Genomic DNA, 20,922 nt, shown 5'->3' with positions numbered 1-20,922 from the left:
GGATTCAGCCATGTTTTCCTGATTACTGGTTTGGTTTGTAGATTTTTGTTGCTTTCTGGTCATCTCTTTATCTTGACAGATTTAATCAGTTCCTTAGCTTCTTTGTCTACTCTTGGAGGTTAATTAGCTGTTATTTTTGCATAGGTGTTATATCTTTTCTTTGTCACTTTTTTCTTATTATTCTAATTTCTTGTTGTTGGTTAAGTTCACTTTAAAGGAAAGTATTAGTGTTGGGGAAAGGCAATTGTGTAAGCAAGGGAAAAGTGTAAAGTAGTATTGGTGATATATGTTAACAAAGCAAGAATATGAGATCTGGGAGGATGGAGGTTAAATTCATGTAAATTGTGTAGAATTATAGCAGTAGGTAGAGTACTTATTATGAGGTAGATGATTGAATATGAGAGGAATATGGTATGAGCTAAAAAGCTATTGTTTTCGTGAGAGAGGGAAAGAGCAAAGAAAGGTAATAGTTTCAAGAGTGGATAACAGACAGAAAACAAAGCAAAGGTATTAGGAATTAAGACTTAGACCCTTCGTGGATCAAAGAAAGGGAGGTGGGAGGTGGAATATAGGAGAGACAGTAGATGGTGGCGGATATCAAGATGTAGGGGAAAGAGGATAGTGTAGGTAGTCTAAATCAGTTCACACAGAAATGAGGCAGTGGAGGATGAGAAAACCCAGCGAATGTGAGGTGTTTCCTGCCGCACCTATTGTATAATTGAGTTAAAATAAACTAAGTAGAATATGAGGGATAAGAGGGAGAGAGACAACAGAAAAAAAGAAAAAAGAAAAAAAGAAAAAGGGGGGAAGGGACGAGAGGAAGAAAGGAAAAGACGGTGGGCAAAGGGTGGGGAACAGGTAGGGGAAAGAAAAAAAAAAAAAACAGATATACACGAACCAGAATTAAAACACCCACTACACAGCACCTACCACAAAAAAAAAAAAACCTTAAATAACTGAGTAAAAAAAGACTTTGGGGGATACGCTGTGAGAGAAGACTAGGGAATAATGTGGTGTTAGCAATCAGGGAATTGAAAAAAGTAAAGAATAAGTCAAAATGAAAATAAAAACAAAACAAAATGAAACAATAAAGAAAAAAACGCCAACATTGAAGGCTAGGGCATTTAAGAACCTCAGATGGACCTCAGTGCGTGATGGATTCAGGGATGGAAATTCTGAGATATTGAGGACTCAAGAGGTGTGAGTCTCTGCGGTGTGGGCCACCAGAGTTTAGGGAATTCAGGCCTGGCAACCTCCAATCTGGTCAACAGGAAGCCTGGGAGCCCCGCAGTGTAACACAGCCCTCAGGGATCCTCACAGCTGGGTGCCAGCCCTATGGGGGAAGTCAGATCCACAAACTCTATATTATGACTGAACCCTGCAATTCCCTTACTTAGCTGGGCTCATTAATATTAGTATATCTCACTTCAGCTTTTGGACAGCTCCCGTCCTGTGATTCCAAACCACTGCCACTAGAGGGTGCCTCTACACCACAGCCACTTCACTAGTACAGATCCGAAGCCTGGCCTGTGACACCAAAAACAGATTCCAAAACCGGAATTCCCAAGCTTCGCAGAATATTCCCTAATCGGCTTCCAGACGTGTCCCCCTCCCTTACCGCAGCCTAAAACAATTTTCCATTTACGTCTCTTTATTGCCTACAGCCTATTTGGGTTGGAGCTCGGCTGCCGGGCTTTTGGGGGTGGGGCTTCAGGCGGAAGCACTATTGTTTGTATTTGCAATCCAAAGTTTCTCCCGCTTCACAACAAAACACCGTCTATCTTCCCAAATCGATCCGCAAAGGCAATCCGCCGCATCAACCCGCCAACAGCTCACCCAGAACTCATGAACTCCTCAGCACCTCAGACCCATCCAAAAGTGGAGCCGCAGGGCAGGACCGGGGTTCCCCCCACCCCCAACAGGGAGGAGCCTGTGCGCGAGTCTCACCTGCGGGCAATAGAACCCAAATTATATCCACCAGACCAATCCTCTCCGTCTCCCCTCCACCCAATCGATGTCCAGGCACCTCTGCCCTGCAAAAATCCTGAAAACCTGCCCCGACCTGGAGAACCTGCAGCTGCGCCCAGCCATCTCCTCCCGGGACAGACCACCAAGGCAAGTTCACTCAGCGACCATCTTGCCTCCTCTCCCAGAACATGGATTCTTAACCAGGGTTCCATGAATTTGAACTGAAAAAATACATCAACTTCTTCAATTTATTTTTTGAGCATCTAAATGAAATCTAGCATTTTCCTTCACTTATGAATGTGTACAGTGGATAAATTACAGCAGTGTTCATTTCACCTGACTGGCCAAGGGGTCCATGGAACAAAAATTGTTAAGAATCCAGGACTAGAAGATGTGAATGCAGAGGCCATAACCCACCCACAGAGATTTTCTTCTGCCAGCAAATACTTAAATCCTTGGTGGGTTTTAGGATGTGCAAGAGCTATGTTTTGCCTTCCTTCAGACCCTGCTGGGAGCAGTGAGAGAACTGGCAGGCAGGAGGGAGGCCTGTTTCCCATACCCTCATCTCTTCAGCACTTTCTTGCCTTCATGCAATCAAGCAATTAGTGCCAAATTCTCACTGATTTTCTACCCCAGGATTTAATATTTTCTTTGTGGATGGCACATGATGCTTAATAGGATCAGCACTTCTAAAGTGCAGCGGGTTATATCCACTGCACCTCCTTCATGCCAAGGGCCCTTTTCTTCTGGATGAAATGGGGTTTCTCAGCTCCCCAGTCTGTGTTACTTCCACCATGTCACAGAGTCCCAGGGACAGGTGAGAAGAAAATAAATTCACATATACATGTATGTATATGAATATTCAAGTGAATTAATATTTATGAACTTTTGCTTTTTTTCTTTTGGTTTATTCTCCAGGATACGTTGTGAGAAATGCAACTACTGAATCAAATTATGGACATCATTTATTTATAAGTTCTTAAAAATATATTACAAAGTTAATAAGCCAATGTGTCTTTCTTCTAGGCATGTAAAAATAGTCTAGTTTTGCTGCCACCCTGCCATCACTGTTTAAAAACATTCTTACTAATGTTATGTAGATGTACATTGCTATCTCAACAGTATAATTTGTTTTTCTTTAATTATTTGTGGAATCTTTTACAAATTATCCATTTACAGGTATATCACATTTGCTTTGAAGCTTGGTGCTGCTAACTGTTAAGTGTGAGTGTCTTTCAGGTCCCAAGCCAGTTGTGTTTCTGCAGCATGGCCTCCTTGCAGATTTCAGCATCTGGGTCTCTAACTTTGCCAACAGCAGCCTGGGCTTCATTCTCGCAGAGGCTGGTTTTGATGTGTGGATGGGGAACAGCCCAGGAAACACCTGGTCTTGGAAACACAAGACCCTTTCAGTTAGAGTGAATTTTGGGCTTTCAGGTATATTTGAGTTGATTACAACATGGACCTCTTTCCTTACTGCCCTTAGTGCAAATGTGTGGAGATTTCAGCAATGATGGCAGATAGAGTGGGACTTTGAGGTCATAGGAGATGGGAAAATGATGTCTTGTGAAAGGTTTTACACCTCCTTAATTGAATAAAAAGCAGTAAAGGACATTATAGATAAATAATTACATCACAGGCATTTGAATTTTTCAGGAGTTAGGAATTCTTGAGCCATTTTGTCATTCCTGCTGGTTTGGAGGCTGCTGGGCAAATTTTATCCCTTCTCCTTCCCCTTCCTCCATAAACATGTGTTCCAAATGTTCATTTTTCTTCTTGCCAGAAATTCTCTCCTCTGAAATTCTCTTCTTTCTCTTACTTCTGGCTCTAGAAATTAATAGCTGTATGACATTGGACACATTACCTAGGTCCTCTGTGCTTCAGTTTCCTTACCTGATGATGGGGATAATAAACACCTACCTCATAAGGTAATTGGGAAGTTACAGAAAATACATGAGAAGCATCTGGCACAGAGTCTGGTCCATCATAAATGCTCATGAACTACCGGTTTTTCCATCCCTAGTGAAGATCACACACGTGTGTGCACTACTCACTTGCAGGGCTTCTGAGTCCTGTGCCCAGGACCAGGCATTAGAGAAGGAAGCTCTATGGTCTCCTCCAGGCTTGCTTCCCATCAGTCAAACTGTGCTTGCCAAGGACTTGAAACACAAGCATGAGAGCTTTTACCTAAAGACACAACAGGAATATGCTTCATGTAGCAATGTTCACAATAGTGAAAAACTGGAAATTACCCAAATGCCCATCAACAATGGACTGGAAAATTAAAATGTGGTATATTCTCACATTGGAATGAAAAATAACAACCTATAATTATATGACATGGTTGAAGTCAGATACAGAAGAATACATCCTGTGTAATTCCATTCATATAAAATTTCCAAGAATGATAAAACTATATTTTGTGTGAAAAATTAGGATAATAGTTACCTTTGGGAAGCATGATAGGAAGTGGGCTAAAGCAATCTTCTGGCCTTCTGGTAATGTTCTGCTTCCTCCGCTCAGTCCTGGTTTGTCCAGATGTGTTCAGTTTGTGATTAGTCTTTATGTATATGCTGGTATTGTTTGTAGGCTGCTCTATTTGTGTGTAATAGTTCAGTGAATCAGTTCCTTTTTAGATTGTAGTTATGATGAGATGGCAAATTATGACCTACCAACTTCACTTAACTACATTTTAAATAAAACTGGCCAAGAAAAATTGTATTATGTAGTTCATTCCCAAGGCACCACTGTAGGTATGTAATAAAGGTGGAAAGTTTACATAATGTCTGATTTTGTTTTTTGCAGAGCTTGCATTTGTTTTTCTTTAAAGATTTATTTTTATTTATTTCTCTCCACTTCACTCCTCCCCCACCCCACCCCCACTGTCTGCTCTCTTGTGTCCATTCGCTGTGTGTTCTTCTCTGTCCACTTGTGCCTTCTCAGCAGCACCAGAAATCTGTGTCTCCCTTTTTGTTGTGTCATCTTCCTGTGTCAGCTCTGTGTGTGTGTGGCTCAATTCTTGGGCAGGCTGCACTATTTTCATGCTGGCCATTGTGCATGGGACACCCCTATTTGGGGGCATCCTTGCATGGCATGGCATTCCTTGTGTGTGGCAGCACTGCCCATGGGCCAGCTCACCACATGGGCCATGAGGCCCTGGTTTCAAATCCTGGACCTCATATATGGTAGGTGAATGCTCTATCAGTTGAGCCACATCTGCTTCCCTGCATTTGTTCTTAAAAGTAAAATATAAAGAAATAATGTCAGTTCACATACAAGTTTGTTTGTTGTTTTTGTTTTTATGCCAAACAGAAATAACAGATAGGGCAAGGAGTTTTGATAATATTTGGTTTTCTCTAGAAATTCAGATTATAATAAAAATGGATAAACATTGTGTATGGCTCCGCTGAAATTGGATGAGCCTATTATATGTTATGAATTTTACTACTTAAGCAATATATAGGAATGTTGGAAGGTGGAAAACAAGAAGTTTTATAAGTTCACAAATTTAAAAAAATATATACAATAAATTGACCTATAAAGTTAATGGAGCCAAACTAGCTGAAAGATTGCCAGGTTAAACTTCCATTATTTAAAAATGGTTTTAAAATTTACATGCATGTTTTATTTACAGTGATTATAAATTAATATATTGATTTAAAGAAAGCAAATTTTAAAGAAAATAAAATTACCAAGATTTCTATCAACAAATTCTAATATGAGAGCATCAGAACCCAAAACTTTTAACAAGACCTGCACCATAATTTGTTTAATTCTCCATTTTCTGTTTGCATATTTAGAATGTTTACTGTGTGTAACAGCTTTGTGGTCATGTTACATGATCTCCTTAGAATAAGTTCTAGAGGAATTACTATACTGCAAGTACAAATGCTTTTCAGTGTCTTGGTATGTATAGTTAAATTGCCTCACTCTCACCACCACCAAACACGCTTTGTTAATATGGGAGGCTAAAACCAAAAAGGAACTTGAATATATTTGCATTTCTTAGGAATGGAGTTATGCTCTCTTCTTTGACCTATCTACTTGTGTCCTTTGCCCCACTTCTTTGTCAGGTGACATTCTAGGGTCTAGTTTAAGGCTGGAAGTGGCCTGAAAGGAAGCTAAGAAATATTTTAAAGCTACAGATTCTAAATGTGCATGAGTTCCTTTTTAAGTTATTATGTAACTGAAGGGCCTGCTAGTCCTTAGGGATGGAAGGAAGGGGGAGTGGGGGAGGAAGATGGTCAGGTGGAGCTGTTGGAGACAGTCTTTACATGGCAAGGTTCAAATTGCTCAAGGAACAGGGAATGTCATCTCCTTTAGGCAATCTGGATTTCTTTCCGTGCAAATCTAGGTTAAGATTTGGAATAAGCCCTTTAAAAATATTTGTTTTACATGTTTAATCTTAGTGTTTTTGCATGTAGAAATTCAAATGGGCTCCATTTCAAGTGTTTTGCTCCCTGATTGCAGCATTCCTGGCCTGGTTCTCACCCATTCTCTAGAGCATGACACAAAAGGGCAGCCCTTGCCTTTTCCAACAGTTTCCCAACATGGAATTCATATTTTCTTTCTTTTGTTTCCATAGGTTTTATAGCATTTTCATGGATGCCTTGGCTGGCCAAAAGGATTAAAATATTTTTTGCCCTGGCTCCTGTGGCTTCAGTCAAATTTAGCACTAACCCTTTAATCATATTAGGAAAATTTCCAGATTTTCTCCTCAAGGTACATTGATCACCCCTCCCACTACCCAGAAACTTCCTTTTCAGATTTGAAGAATTGGCCAGTGGTGGGAAATGTAGTCCTTCCTCCTCTTCATTTTCTTGTCAGTATAACAGAAAGGTTTTTCTCTTCATGGTGGTAGCAGTTGATATAGTTATGAATTCCATAAACAGATATTGGATTATGTTTATACATTGTTTTGTACCTGGGCATGATTAAATTATCATAAGGGCTTTGATTGGGCCACATCAGTAGGGTAATGAGTCCCCTCACAGGGAAGGGTGGAGAATCACAGATTAAAGGGGCATGACAAAGGTCCGAGCTGGAGCTTTTTGATGTTAGAAGATTTTTGGTGTTGGAGTTTTGATGCTGGAGGTTGATGCTGAAATCTTAAGTTGGAGCCCCAGGAAGTAAGCACACAGAGGAAAGAGAAGCAAGCCCTGGGAAGAGAAAAACCCTGAGCTTGGAGAAAAGCAAGACCTGGGAAGAGAGGAACCAGGAAGCCTGATACCTGGCAGTCATCGGCAACCATCTTGCTCGAAGACACACAAATAGACTTTGGTGAAGAAAGTATCTTATGCTTTATGGGTTGGTATATGTAAGCTCCTACCCCAAATAAATACCCTTTATAAAGGTCAGCAGATTTCTGGTATTTTGTGTCAGCACCTCTTTGTCAGACTAATACAATGGTTTTTCTTAAATACATGTGCCTTTCAGAGTGGCTCTACCAATTTCATCCATGATCAGCAGGTTATGAGCACCCCATTTCTCCATTCTGAGGGGTCTTCATAAAAATAAAAATTCCCGAGTACCTCAGTTCCTGAGACTGTCAATTAGTAGTGTGTAAAAATACAAACTTGTTCTCCCCCTTCTTTCTCTCTCTAAATTGGAGAAAGTGTGTTGTTAAATCTGCAGTGGGGTGTGGGGTTGTGTGTCCTTCACAAATCATCCTGTAGATTCCAATGTTGGCAAAAGAGCCTGGATTGGGGATCATCTCTTCCAGATGACTTTTGGAGTGTCACAGAACATTGACAAAGTGAGTTGTCAAATATTCTTAAAACCTTTGAATTAGCTGCTCTGACAAGTGCACGTTACTTCTGTGAATGTTAAAATTTACTTCTAATTCTTTCTCAAAACAAAAATTATAAAGAAATCAAACTGGTATGTGTAGATCTGTATGTACATAATTGAATTTTACTTTGTGCGTATATTCTGTCCTTCAGGGTAATTTTGTGGAGTTTATCACATTTAGTGCTGGATAGTGGTTCTGAAGTACAAGGCCAACCTCACATCCCAAGTCAGTCAAAGGAAAACAAGTTATTATGATTCATCGATGGGTCATCCAATTAACTTGTTTGCTTGCTGTTCATTATTATTATTATTATTATTATTTCTGTCCCCTTCCCCACCCCCCCAAGTTGTCTGTTCTCTGTGTCCATTCACTGTGTGTTTTTCTGTGTCCGCTTATATTCTTGTAAGGAGCACCCAGAATCTGTGTCCCTTTTTGTTGTGCCACCTTGCTCTGTCAGCTCTCTGTGTTTGTGGTGCCATTCCTGGGAAGGCTGCTTTTTTTTCATGCTGGGCAGCTCTCTTTGTGGGGTGCAGTCCTTGCATGTGGGGCTCCCCTATATGGGGGACACCCCTGCATGGCACGGCACTCCTTGCGCACATCAGCACTGCACGTGGGCCAGCTCATCACAGGGGTCAAGGAGGCCCAGGATTTGAATCTTGGACCTCCCATGTGGTAGGTGGACACACTACCTGTTAGGCCAAATCTGCTTCCCATGCTTGGTGTTCTTTTTTCTTTCTTTCTATTTGTTTTAACAGAGAGCCTCACAAACATTCTTTTGGCACATGTTACCATTATGTAGTCTCAAAGCAAGAATTCATAAAAATGCCTTTTCATGTCACTTGACCTCTGCATGCCAAATTTCCTTCCTCCATCTCCCCAGCTAGTTCTAGAGTAATAAGCCTGGAAAAAAGGAAAATGAAAGGGACGTGGTGTTGGTCTTTAGATTTAGATGGATTGTCTTATAGAAGACAGATTTCACAGAAATCACAAGCTTGTGTTTCCATGGGTCAAATTTGCCTGGAGAAGGGTTGAATATGGTCTGTAACATGTTTTAAATTTAAATTCCACCATTTAAAAAGTGGAGTATTTAACATTAAAATCTTGATAGCTGATTATTTTGGGGGGAGAGGAAGAAGCTGTGCACCACGGGGCCCATAGTCCTATCTCCAGACAGGACAGAGCCTGCTGCAGTTGTACCCTTGAGATGGAGCACAAGCTTTCCAGTTCTCCACAGTTGTCTACAGTCCCTAGTTGTAAACACTGAGGCAGGTGGCATTTCCCCTTCAAAGTTTTACTACAATATTTATATGCTGCCTTTTAGGCATTTGAATTCTCACTCCTGCTTGACTGTTAAGTGGGTAGGAATGAGCAAGAGTGTAAATTATAAGTGGGTTTGGGTTCAATATAAGGTAGATTTGTTTCCTACTTGCGTGGGGAGGTCTACCTTGGGGGCATAATATTTACACTGGACCTACTTGAGCACAGGTTCAGTGTCCAGTGGTCAGTAATGATGTCGACCAGGTGGTGACAATTTCTTTTTGTAACTGGCCAGAGAGTAAATACAGTAAATATTTTCAGCTTCATGGGCCATATGTATGTTGTTGCCATGACTCAATTCTGCTGTTGTAGTGTGAAAGTAGCGAGGACCAATACATAGATACATAAGTGTGTCTGTGTTCCAATTAAACTTTATTGTCAAAAACAGGTAGGGGGCCAGATTTAGCTCATGACCCCAGATTGGACTAGGTGGATGTACCCTCAGTAGAAATTGCTAATCAATCACAGCCTCAAGTCTTTCTCAGAAGTCAAGATCAGTCCATCACAGTCAGGTGAAAACTGTCTGGGGCTGGCTCTGGGATGAGTGAGCATTAAGGCCCTTTCTCACTATAGAAGGCAGCTGTAAAATGAGTAGATTTTCTGCCTCCTTTCCTTCATTTTGAGAATTTAGGCACATGTCTGTAACATTGAGGTAGATTATCAGATTTTGCCTTAGTAAACTTATGGCATCAGTATCCTATTTGAATCTCCATGGTTGTCATTTTACTCCTGAGTTCATCCATGGATATCCTTGCCTCTGGTCTCTGCTTCTAAGGTGGGTCATGGAAACCTTTGTACTAGAAAGAAATACTGAATATATTCTTGGGTATGTTTCTCTTTCATAGGATTTATTTGGAGTCAAAGAATTTCTTCCCCAGAGTGCATTTTTGAAGTGGCTTAGTACTCATATTTGTACCCATGTCATTCTGAAGGAGATTTGTGGAATTCTTTTTGTTCTGAGTGGATTTAATGAGAAAAATTTAAATATGATATGTATGTTTATAGTAAGACTCCTTTAAGCTTTCAACATCTTTTTTTGTCTGTGAATGTATTTGGATTAGATGATGTAAGTGAGGCAGGAATGACCTCATTAGTGCTCCAAAGTGTTTCTCATTTCAGAGGATGGGAGAGTAATTTCAGTAGGTGCCTAGAATGCTCTTTGCTGTGGTCATCAGGCAGGCAGTTATCACCTTCCTATGTTGTATCAATATGGAAATATTGAATGAGAAGATTTGTAACAAGTTAATTTCTGATATTCTAGTGATTTGTTTCTTTTAAAATGTTACTGTGTGTTTAAATTTCAATGCTTGTTTCCATATATATGCACATATGTGTATATGTGCATGTGTATTTGTTTTATAACATGTAAACCTTTGGCCAGCATATACTTGTGTTCCTAAATATATTTGTATTTTGTAATGTTGTATTTTTGAAAACAGGTTTTAAAATTCTGGAGTGAAGATGGCAGAGATTTTTAAAAATAATAATCATTTTTTCATTTTTTCTGCTGATAAAATTAAGGTGACATTTGTATTCAAATATTGAAATTCAGAGAAGCATGAAGAAGGAAAAAAAAACCCTCTAATCACAACCAATTAGGCTGTACAATTACCATGCAGTTGCCTTTCATTTCCTTCCTATATACTCTGTGTGCGTGTGTTGTACATATTTTATAGGACTTATTTATAAACAAGAAATTTTTTCCCGCCCATAATCTCTCATATATTTGAGTTTACGAGTCTGTATTTTTTAGTTTTAAAGGATACTATATGTGTATTATTGATGTTACCTTCATGTTGTGTTCCCCCATATTTCAACATGTTTACTTTGCACTCTAGAGTGGCTGTATATACAATACACTCTCCTGCTGCAACTTCTGTGCAAAACATGTTACATTGGAGTCAGGTAGGTATTCCAGGAGCAAAGTTGGGGTTTGTGTAGCATTATTGCTAGAATGGTCTGTGCATTCCATGCAGTACCTCTCTGCAAATGTTTTAGAAGTAGAAGAACAATCTGCTTACAAATATGAGCTGATTTCCTTCCCCAGAGTCCTGGATTCCTCATTGAGTTAGTCTGGCTTTTGCTGTCCTCTCTGGAGCATATCACACCATGCTGCAGTTTCACCAAACAGTAATTGTGTTGACTCATTTCTTTTCCCTTCCTTTCTCTTCGATGTTCTGCTATTCACTGAGTCTCAGATTTATTTTATTTCCATGGTGCTTCATAAAACATGATTTTAGAGCAGCTTTGGAGATAGAAGCTTCTATTTCAGTATTAACCTATATACATAATATGCCTGGAAGATCAATAGACAGACAACTTAAGCCTATTATTATCACACTATCAGTTGTCCCTCCCTTTGGTTGCTAAGCAGTGAGATTCTGTATTTTAAGAAATGAGCTAACAGCTGCCCAATAGCTTCTTCTGCTTCATCGTACTGGGGAACCTTTGCCATGTGAAAGCACATTAGTCAACTCAGTGATCTCAGAAATATCGTCCCCTGGGAGTCCTGTTCTTAGCATCTCCCTGGGACTCAGGAGTCAGAAAGGCCTGTGTGAGGCTTCAGCTCCTTGTCATGAAGGTCGGCTGCACTTTAGATGTCAGTGAGTCAGTGACAGATTGCTGAGGTTTAGCCCAGGGGCACCTGCAATGGAAAGTAGTGCAGTACATGCTGCACAGCACACTTTCACCTTTTAAGGTGTCCTGGACCCTTCAAAAATCCTCACATTCATGCATTCATTCTAGCTCCTGCTTTTCTCCTAGTCACATGTCTGTTTACAGTCACTTGTTTTCTTTCTAGACCTACCACCCAAATTCTCCTATCTTTGTGTGTATGTGCGGTTGTGATATTTTATTTCTCTCTCTTTTTTTTAATCATTTTTCCTCTACCTTTTCTGAACCTTTCCCCTCTCTTCCCTAAAGGACTTTTTGCCAGAAAGGGTGAAATTCTGTTGCCTCAGCAGTTAGTGCTCTCCTAAGGATGCATGCAGGGTGACTTAGCTGACTGAACGTGCAAGCTGGACTATGTTCTAGCTCAGTGACCTTGGCAAGTGCCCAATTCTTAGGTCCTTGTCAAAGTACCCATGACCACCCCCTAGCTTTCAGGAGCCCTGCTCTTGTTCTGGCCCCTTTTATGTGCAGCTGACTGGAGTCAGGGCTGCAGGCTGAGTTCCCCAGCATTGCTCTCTGTTCCACTTGTGACATTGTGACTTTAGGGTCTATTTACTTTAGAATTTCTTTCAAAACTGTTTCCAAAGCCCAGACTCCCTGCAGAAGGCAGCCTTGCCCTTGACCCTTGTGCCTTCTGTGTCATCTCTTTGTCAGTAAAATAGCTGCTCAGCAGAGTGACATCACAGGATCCTTTCCTTGATCCCGCCTCCTCTGGGCCATTGGCCAGAGGCTGCCACCTTGCCTGTCAGGGACCCCTTGGTCAGGCTGCTCCAAGAGGCAGCCCCCATGCCTGCTAGGAGCTGCTGCTGCAGGTGGGTGGGGCCTGGGTGCTGGCCGCTGAGAGCCCCAAGTCAGGTGTGGGTTTTGGATGTTCCTGTGGTATGAGTTGGGAAGTGCCCTCAAAGGCTATTTTATTCACAGTACATTCAAAAGTTTGCTTTTTGCTTGATTAATTAACATTCAGTTATTCATTTCCAAAACCTAGATCTTTACTTGGCTGTTAAATTTAGTTTACAAATGTTATTCTTGTTAGAGCCTGACAAATTCCAAAGAGCCCCAGAGCTGAGACTCTCGTTTCTCTCTCTGGCCCTCTTGGAGCCCTGCCCAAAGCCCAAGTGCTCATTCCTGTGTGAAGGCTGGTACTAGTACATCTTTATTGTTGGTCAGAAATACTTCAGGTGCAGGTGAAAATGCAGATTCTTGGCCCCTCCTCAAGATCTGTTGAAACTCAGAATTCCAAGGGGGTGTGTCCCTGGGATCTGCATTTTTAATAAGTGCCCCCAGGTGACTCTGGTGTATTCCATTATTTACAAGCTAATGTTTAAAAAAAAAAACAAAGACTTACTAAGAAATATTCCTTAAAGCATTGTAAAATGGACATTTAATGTAATGTATGCACATTATGATCTTTTTGAAAATACATGAGTGCAAAGAAGAAAAACCACCTTTGTGTGTACCACCCAGGGGTAGTAGTGTAGTATTTTGGTATAATCTTACAATTGTTTGGTAGAATCATTCCCATTACTAAAGTAGGATCCTATGACCCACACTTTCTGTAACATTCCTTTTTATTAAATGAAATAACTGTATTTGTTAGATACATGCTGAGTTGCTGTATCAGAGACACAAAAATACAGCCCCTGAAGAAATTTCTTTCTTTCTCTTAATACAGAGATCAGTGGTCTGGGCTGGGGGTGGAGGGGTGTGGGTGTGCACCACAGTCATTCAGGGACCAGTGTACACCACCCTGTAGCTCTGCCACCACTGGGTGCTGTCCTCCTCTGCCTGGGTGAAGCTGGGTCATCTCCATGTCTGTTCCAGCCCACAGGAAGTGGGGAGCAAGGAAGGGCGAGGGGCTTGATGTTTAGGAGATAGCTCAGAAGTGAGCCAGACCCGACCCTCCTCTTGACATAGAGGTGCAATGGACACAACCAATCCAATGTCCACATAGAAGAGGTGGCATTGGATTGGGAAAAGTGGACATAATGGACAAAGGGTATGGGGAAAGGCAGGAAGAGATGAGAGGTGGAGGCGTCTTCGGGACATGGAGCTGCCCTGGATGGTGCTTCAGAGGTAATCACCGGACATTGTAAATCCTCACAGGGCCCACTTGATGGAATAGAGGAGAGTATGGGCCATGATGTGAACCAATGTATATGAGGTGCAGAGGTGCCCAAAGATGTACTTACCAAATCCAATGGATGTGTCATGATGATGGGAACGAGTGTTGTTGGGGGGGGGGGAGAGGGGGGTGGGGGGGTGGGGTTGAATGGGACCTCACATATATATTTTTAATGTAATATTATTACAAAGTCAATAAAAAATAAAAAAATTAAAAAAAAAAAAAAAAAAAAGAAGTGAGCCAGACCCATGCACAGTGCTGGTGCATGCAGGGAGTGCCTTGCCACGCTGGGGTGTCCCCTGCATTGGGGAGCCCCACCCACAAATAGTGCACCCCATAAGGAGAGCCGCCCAGCATGAAAGAAAGTGCAGCCTGCCCAGGAATGGAGCCGCACATACGGAGAGCTGACACAACAAGATGATGCAACAAAAACAGAAACACAGTTTCCTGTGCTGCTGACAACAACAGAAGTGGATAAAGAAAGAACAAGCAGCAAAATAGACACAGAGAACAGACAACTGGGGTGGGGGGAAGAAATAAAATAAAATAAATAAATCTTAAAAAAAACAAAGTGAGCCAAATGGTCATGCCTAGTTGTGAGGGGGGCTGGGAGGTGTGCTTTCTACCTGGGTGGCCAGGTGTTCAGTGAATGCATGAGGGGTTCTAGTACTGAAGCAGGAAGGCAAGAATAGACACTGGGGGGTGAGAATGTCCAGGTCAATACTAAATTTTAAAAATATTCCCAGGGCAGATAAAGTTTTCCATTGCATGAATTTTTTTCTCCTCCTCTTCTTCTTCCATCTCCCCATCCTTCTCCTCACTACTCCCCACCATCTCTTCCTCATTATAGTCTTTTTGCAATAGCACACTATCCTGGAAGATAAACTGTGTTAATTGTACTATAATATGTCTTTATACATTAGGCAGATTTTTTTCTCAGGATACACTTGAAGAAGAACACATAGTGATCAGAGAGTTGGCCTATTTGTTTTTATCCCCCCCCCCTTTGTGACTTTTTGTTTGCTGTCTGCTGTGTCCATTCTTGTGCATTCTTATGTGTCTGTATTTATTTATTTATTCCCCCCACCACTGTGGCTTGCTTGTTGTCTGTCTCTGTGTTCATTGGCTGGGCACTCTTCTGTGTTTTTTCTTGTCTCCCTTTTCATTGTTTCACCTTGCTGATTCAGCTCTCCATGGCCCTTGCTGGCTGGGCAGCACTCTGTGGCATGCGGGCAAGCCTGCCTTCACAAGGAGGCCCCAGGACACAAACCCAGGGACTCCCATATGTTAGAAGGGAGCCCAACTAATTGAGCCACAGCTGCGTCCCAGTGTTCGCCTATTTTTAAGACTTTGAAACATATAGTGATATAGCCTGTGCATAAATTCAAAGTTGTTTCCAAGTGTACCTAGTACCTAAAAATCCAAATAAGTAATATAGGCCCTACTGTCTTTGAATGCTCAGAAAGGATGTAAGACTGAATGTGTATTCAAGGTTGCATCCAGATGGAAGGTGGAAGATATGTTAAATGGAAGCTGGCTTGGAATATGGAGAAAATGTGTTAAATAAAACTTACCTGGAGGAAATAACCTATCTGATATACAGATATAACACTGAAGTAACTATCCAAAAGGCTGTTTGCATACAACCACCATTTGTCTCCCTAATCCTATTTCCTCATATAAAAGGGTCCAAAAAAGGCTATTCAGGGCTTGGTTTTTTATTAGGACAAGAGTCCGCCGAGCCCGGCCGGTTGAAATAAACCAACTTCCTTCTCGGTGTTCTCCTGTCCTGGCCTTCAATACTGAGCATACCTGATTTCTCTACAACAATAGTAGTATAGAAAAGTTGAGCCTATTTACATTTTTATTAGCATTTGAGACTTAAAAAAACTTTTCAAATACCACTTTAAAACTGTATATCCTCATATTGCAATTATTTCCTCCTGCTCTTCAGCCACGTAAGGTTATTACATAAGTGTAACCATGTACCTATTCTGTTTCAATTTCTGACATTTTTCCACTTAATATTATTTATAAACATTCTTTAGAAACAGTTTTCTGTTTCTATTCATATTTATATTTACTACTTTTTGCATGACACACCGTGCATATTGTTGTAACATAATGTAATTAAACAACTACCTATTAACTTTAACTTATTCCTATATTTTTGTTGCTAGAAATGAGCTTTTCCATATCCATATTTCCCTCCTTCTTAGGTGCCTTTTCAAGTGAATAGTTTTTGAAGTCCCAAAGTGACCCTCAGTACAAAATTCAAGTTTAGGAGTTTAGCCTGAGTTATGGTCAAGTTTTTCCTTTACATTCATACTCAGCTTTATATAAATGCTGAAAGACAGGATTTGATCAAGTGGTAAATTCACATCTGAGCACAGCAGAAGAACAGCTCACATTGAGATATTTTCACTGACAATTGGAGAGGGAACAGGTACACTAAGAGGTGCTGTAAATCCGTATTTTGTTCTGCTTGTTAAATATGCCACATATATTTAATATCTGCCACTTGAAATGACAAGAGCAGGTTCTAAAACTTCTCTTTCAGCAATCCTCTGTGGTACCTGATCTCACACAACCTTTTATTATATCAAACAGTAGAATTTTATACAATTGATGAGGACTATAACTTCACATAGATCAAAAGCAAGGTTGACTCTCTTTGTACAGTTAATGTGCCACCATGTGGCCAAAGGTCACACATAGTTTCCAATTCATTAGGAATGCCAGTTATGGATTTAATTCTTGACATATTTTTAACCTGATGGTCTGGGGGAACTATGGCTTTGCATTATTCCAAATTTTAAAAATAAGTGACTTTTCATTAATAGTTTTATTTCAGCTTTTGTAAATATGCATACATTAAAATTGTAAATAAGATATCATCCCATGGCTTTAGTCTCCTCAACTAGGTGGGAGTTGGACTGACCTGCAGTACAATTTGGTGATTACACTGGCTCTGGTACTCAAAAAAGAAAAAGTGTTACATTCTTGAAATGTAAAGAAATAGCATACTAGACAAGTAGGATGGGTATATAGAACACACGATGGTTTTGTATCTCTATATATTTTCTTACCCAAGTAAAACTCTTATTCTCTGAAAAAGTTCAATTAAAATTTAAGCAGAAAACATCATCAAAAGTTCATCCAGTGGAAGCAACTTTTGATCGAGTATAATTCAAAGCATATGTTTGTAGCTGCTTTCTGTGCCCTATTATAGCTACTCTCCATTATACTATGAGAAATTCAGTCATTTATTAAAGGAAAGCCAAAAAAAAAGTTATTTCATTTTAAATTACAGTTTGGAAATAAAGAGTAAATGTGGTTATCTATATAAAATTGATTTCTGAGGCTGTGACTAAGTCCGGAAACCTATGAGGTTATCTCAAACTTCTGTATCAAATAACTTTTTCCCAAACTGTCTTCTTTTCAGGCAGTTAAGTCCCCAAAATTTCAAGCCTTTGACTGGGGAAGCAGTGCCAAAAATTATTTCCATTACAACCAGGTAAAGTCTTCCAAGTCTTCAGAATAAAATGGGCCCAGAAAACTCATCGAGGAAGCCAGCCTGGGTTACTGGGTTCTGATGGGGGTCATTACTACGGGAAGTATTTGGGAGAGTTAGACAGGAATGCGTTTGTGTTTCCTCATTTGATTTCAAAACAACACAAGCCCTGTGGTGGGTGTTCTGGGATGGGCCTCTCCTCCCTGCCCTGTTGTGGGCAGTAAATATAAGTCTCCACTGTGATGTGTCATTTCATCATACTCCAGACACGGACTTAGCATCAGACCATCCTAGGGTTGTGACCTGCTGGCTCTGGGGCCTTGGTCACATTACATTACCTAGGCCTCCTTTTCCACATACAGGTAAAATTACCATTTTTGAGTGCTGAGTGTATGGTGCATTTCCCCTGCCTCCTGTACAATCAGTGTGATTATCTCTGATGCACAGATGAGGAACCTGATGTTTAGAGAATTTTTACAGCCTGCCTTCCATCCCCAAGGGAGAACATGGGAGGCTATAACTCCAAAGCACCTTCCCAAGTCCTTGGTTCCTCTACCTGCCATCTGGTATGTGGGGAGAACTGCACCTCTCACAGGGGACCCGGCCTCATCATGGTGCACCATGTGGCATATGGTAGCATCTCAATAACTATCCGTCTTTATCCTTCACTGTGGGTTTGGGGTTTTTGGATATTTTTTAATGATAATTGGAAAGGTAAACTGATAGTGATTTTCTCAACTTCATCTCATCTTCTCCCATCAAACTGACTATATATTTAATGGAGACTATTCTTTATGATTTTGAAAATTAAAAAAAAAACAACTTTCTCAGTTTTCATTTTTAAAATTGTAGAGTTGCAACGTGAAAGACATGCTGGTGCTGACTGCAGTCTGGAATGGGGGACATGACATGCTTGCAGACGTCAAAGATGTCAATGTCTTACTGACCCAGATCACCCGCTTGGTGTACCACAAGACTATTCCTGAATGGGAGCATCTCGACTTTATCTGGGGCTTGGATGCCCCTTGAGGTTGTATAATGGAATTATTCATCTAATGAGGAAATATGAAAGCCAGACTTAAAACATGTAGAGTTCTTTCCCAGGTCTTTTTTCTTTTTAGATCCAAGGTAATTGTGCGACTTTGAAGATGCCCTATTTTCTCCAATGAGGATTAGAAACTCACTAGCTATTTTTGTTTTTTGTTTAATTAAATTCACCAGCTGATTAAGGAATTAATGTCTCAACTATAGTGTTGTTTCTTTAAGTCTTTGTGAAAAGATACTTATAATCATTCTGTTTATCCTTCCAATTTAAAATGCAATGTAGGCAAGCAGACTTGGCCCATTGGTTAGGGCCTCCACCTACACATGGGAGGTCTGCAGTTCAAACCCGGGGCCTTCTTGAGCCATGTGGAGCTGGCCCACAGGCAGTGCTGATTCGTGAAAGCAGTGCAGTGCCACGCAGGGGTATCCCCGCATAGGGTGGTGCGGCGGCTTGCTCGGTCGGTAGAGGTGGGGTCTGGCTGCGGACAAGGGGTCGGTCCAGCTCTGGACGAGGGGTCGGTCCCGCTTGGGACGAGGGGTCGGTCCCACTTGGGATGAGGGGTCGGTCCGGCAGCAGACGAGGGATCGGTCTCACAAGGGGTTGCGCGGTTCGGCTGACGGGGTCGCCCGGCGAAGCCGGCGACGAAGGGGTCGCCCGGAGAAGCAGGTGACGAAGGGGTCGCCCGGAGAAGCAGGCGACGAAGGGGTCGCCTGGAGAAGCAGGCGACGAACTGGGGACAAGGGAGGTCAGGCCCTTGTCGGGGGCTCTCAGGACTGGAGGGCGCACGGCAGAAGAACTACCGCGGAGACAAGGTAAACACGCAAGTCCACTTTACTGAGGGAGAGGCAACAGTTTTATAGGGGCTGGGGAAGGCTGATTGGTCGAAGCCACGCCCTGTTCTGATTGGTTGCCGGCGAAAGGTCAGTGGGCGGTACTGGACGGGGGAGGGTTGGTGGTTAGGGATTGGCTGTCGCTGTTGCTGGGGGAAGGGGCAGGGTTTAGGGATTGGTGGCTGCTGTTGCTGGGGTGGAGGGCAGACTGGATTTTTCCGCCCACGCCTGGCTGTTGCTGCTGTCGGGGGAAGGGAAAAGGGCAGACTGGATTTTTCCGCCCACGCCTGGCTGTTGCTGCTGTCAGGGGAGGGGAAAAGGGCAGACTGGAATTTTCCGCCCTGCGCCTGCGCAGGGAGAAAGAAGAAGAAGGGTGCTGCCCCACAGGCATCGGGTGGCGCCATCCGGGAGGAGGGGTGGCCGCGGAAGCATGGCTGCCAAGAAGGGGAGACCCGAGGGCACTCTGCGCCCATGCCGAGCTCCCTTCAGGGGTGGCGGTGAGTCCGAACAGCCACCCTATTATGGGGGCAGCGGCTTGGCCTACCGCGGCTGCTCCCCCGCCAGGCCAGCAAACCACACTTCAGCCCGACTGGTGACCGCAGGTGGCTCCATACACAAGGAGTGCTCCCCATAAGGGGAGCTGCCTAGTGCAAAAGAAAGTTCAGCCTGCCCAAGAATGGCACTGCACACACAAGAGCTGATGCAGCAAGATGGTGCAAAACAACAAAAAAGTAACAGAGATTCCATGCTGCTGACAACAACAGAAGCAAACAAAGAAGAACACACAGCAAAATAGACACAGAGAACAGACAACTGGGCAGGTGGGGGGGGGAAGAGGAGAGAAATTTTAAAAATGCAATGAATTAGCTTTTTACTTCCACCCAAGGCAAATTAACACATTTGGACTGTTGAAACTGTTGTTCATTAATAAATGACTTGAGAAAATCTCAGTGTAAAAGTATCTAACTTTCACCTTCTTGCTTTCCAATCTAAGGATCTTGTTTTTAGGGACCTAAATGATACATTTCTCATGTTTTTATTTAGGAGGTACAGTGAAATCCCTGCTATACCAGTTACAAAGTTCCCATGATGCATTTTATTTATCAAACTTATGTATAATAGCTGTGATTTAGTAAATGGTTAAATGGCTCAGGCCAAGCAAAATAATTTCCTGAAATCTTTGAAAACTAATTGCACTGAATTCCATGGAGAGGCTTTACTACTGGTTTACTCTGAAATTAGGGTGCTCTTTTAACCAGCTGCCATATCTCAGTAATGATGTCATGGTGTAGAAAAACGCTGTGGCTGCCCAAGAGAAGAGTTTCCAAGTTTAATTTTACACAAAAGAAATGTGACCATGATTGTTTTCAGTCTGAGATTCAGTGACTCATTTTCTTTTTGTAGTTTTCTGTGTGTTCATATTTCTAGTCCTGATTTGCATCCCTATGTCAGGAAGTCCATATTCACATACTTTTCTTGCAGCATTTCCTTAAAGTACTCTCAGGTGAACAGATGATTTTGTGACAGAGTTATCTGAGCTGTGATATCAATATTTAGTATTAGTTAATATATGCAAGCAGAATACTACTACTTTGTAACATTTAAAAGTCTTATTTAAAGGTTTCAGTAAAACTCAGCAAGCCTCAGGCCTGAGAATTGTGTATATGC

The 20,922-nt window shown here is 41.7% G+C and overlaps 1 pseudogene; it reads left to right on the top strand.

Moving 5' to 3' along the window:
* Positions 1-2,014: 2,014 nt before the first annotated feature.
* On the top strand, positions 2,015-18,408 carry LOC101414920 (lysosomal acid lipase/cholesteryl ester hydrolase-like; annotated as a pseudogene).
* Positions 18,409-20,922: the final 2,514 nt, after the last annotated feature.

Source organism: Dasypus novemcinctus, chromosome 6 (genome assembly GCF_030445035.2).
Source record: "Dasypus novemcinctus isolate mDasNov1 chromosome 6, mDasNov1.1.hap2, whole genome shotgun sequence".
NCBI lineage: Eukaryota > Metazoa > Chordata > Mammalia > Cingulata > Dasypodidae > Dasypus > Dasypus novemcinctus.
This window is presented reverse-complemented; position numbering and strand designations above follow the sequence as displayed.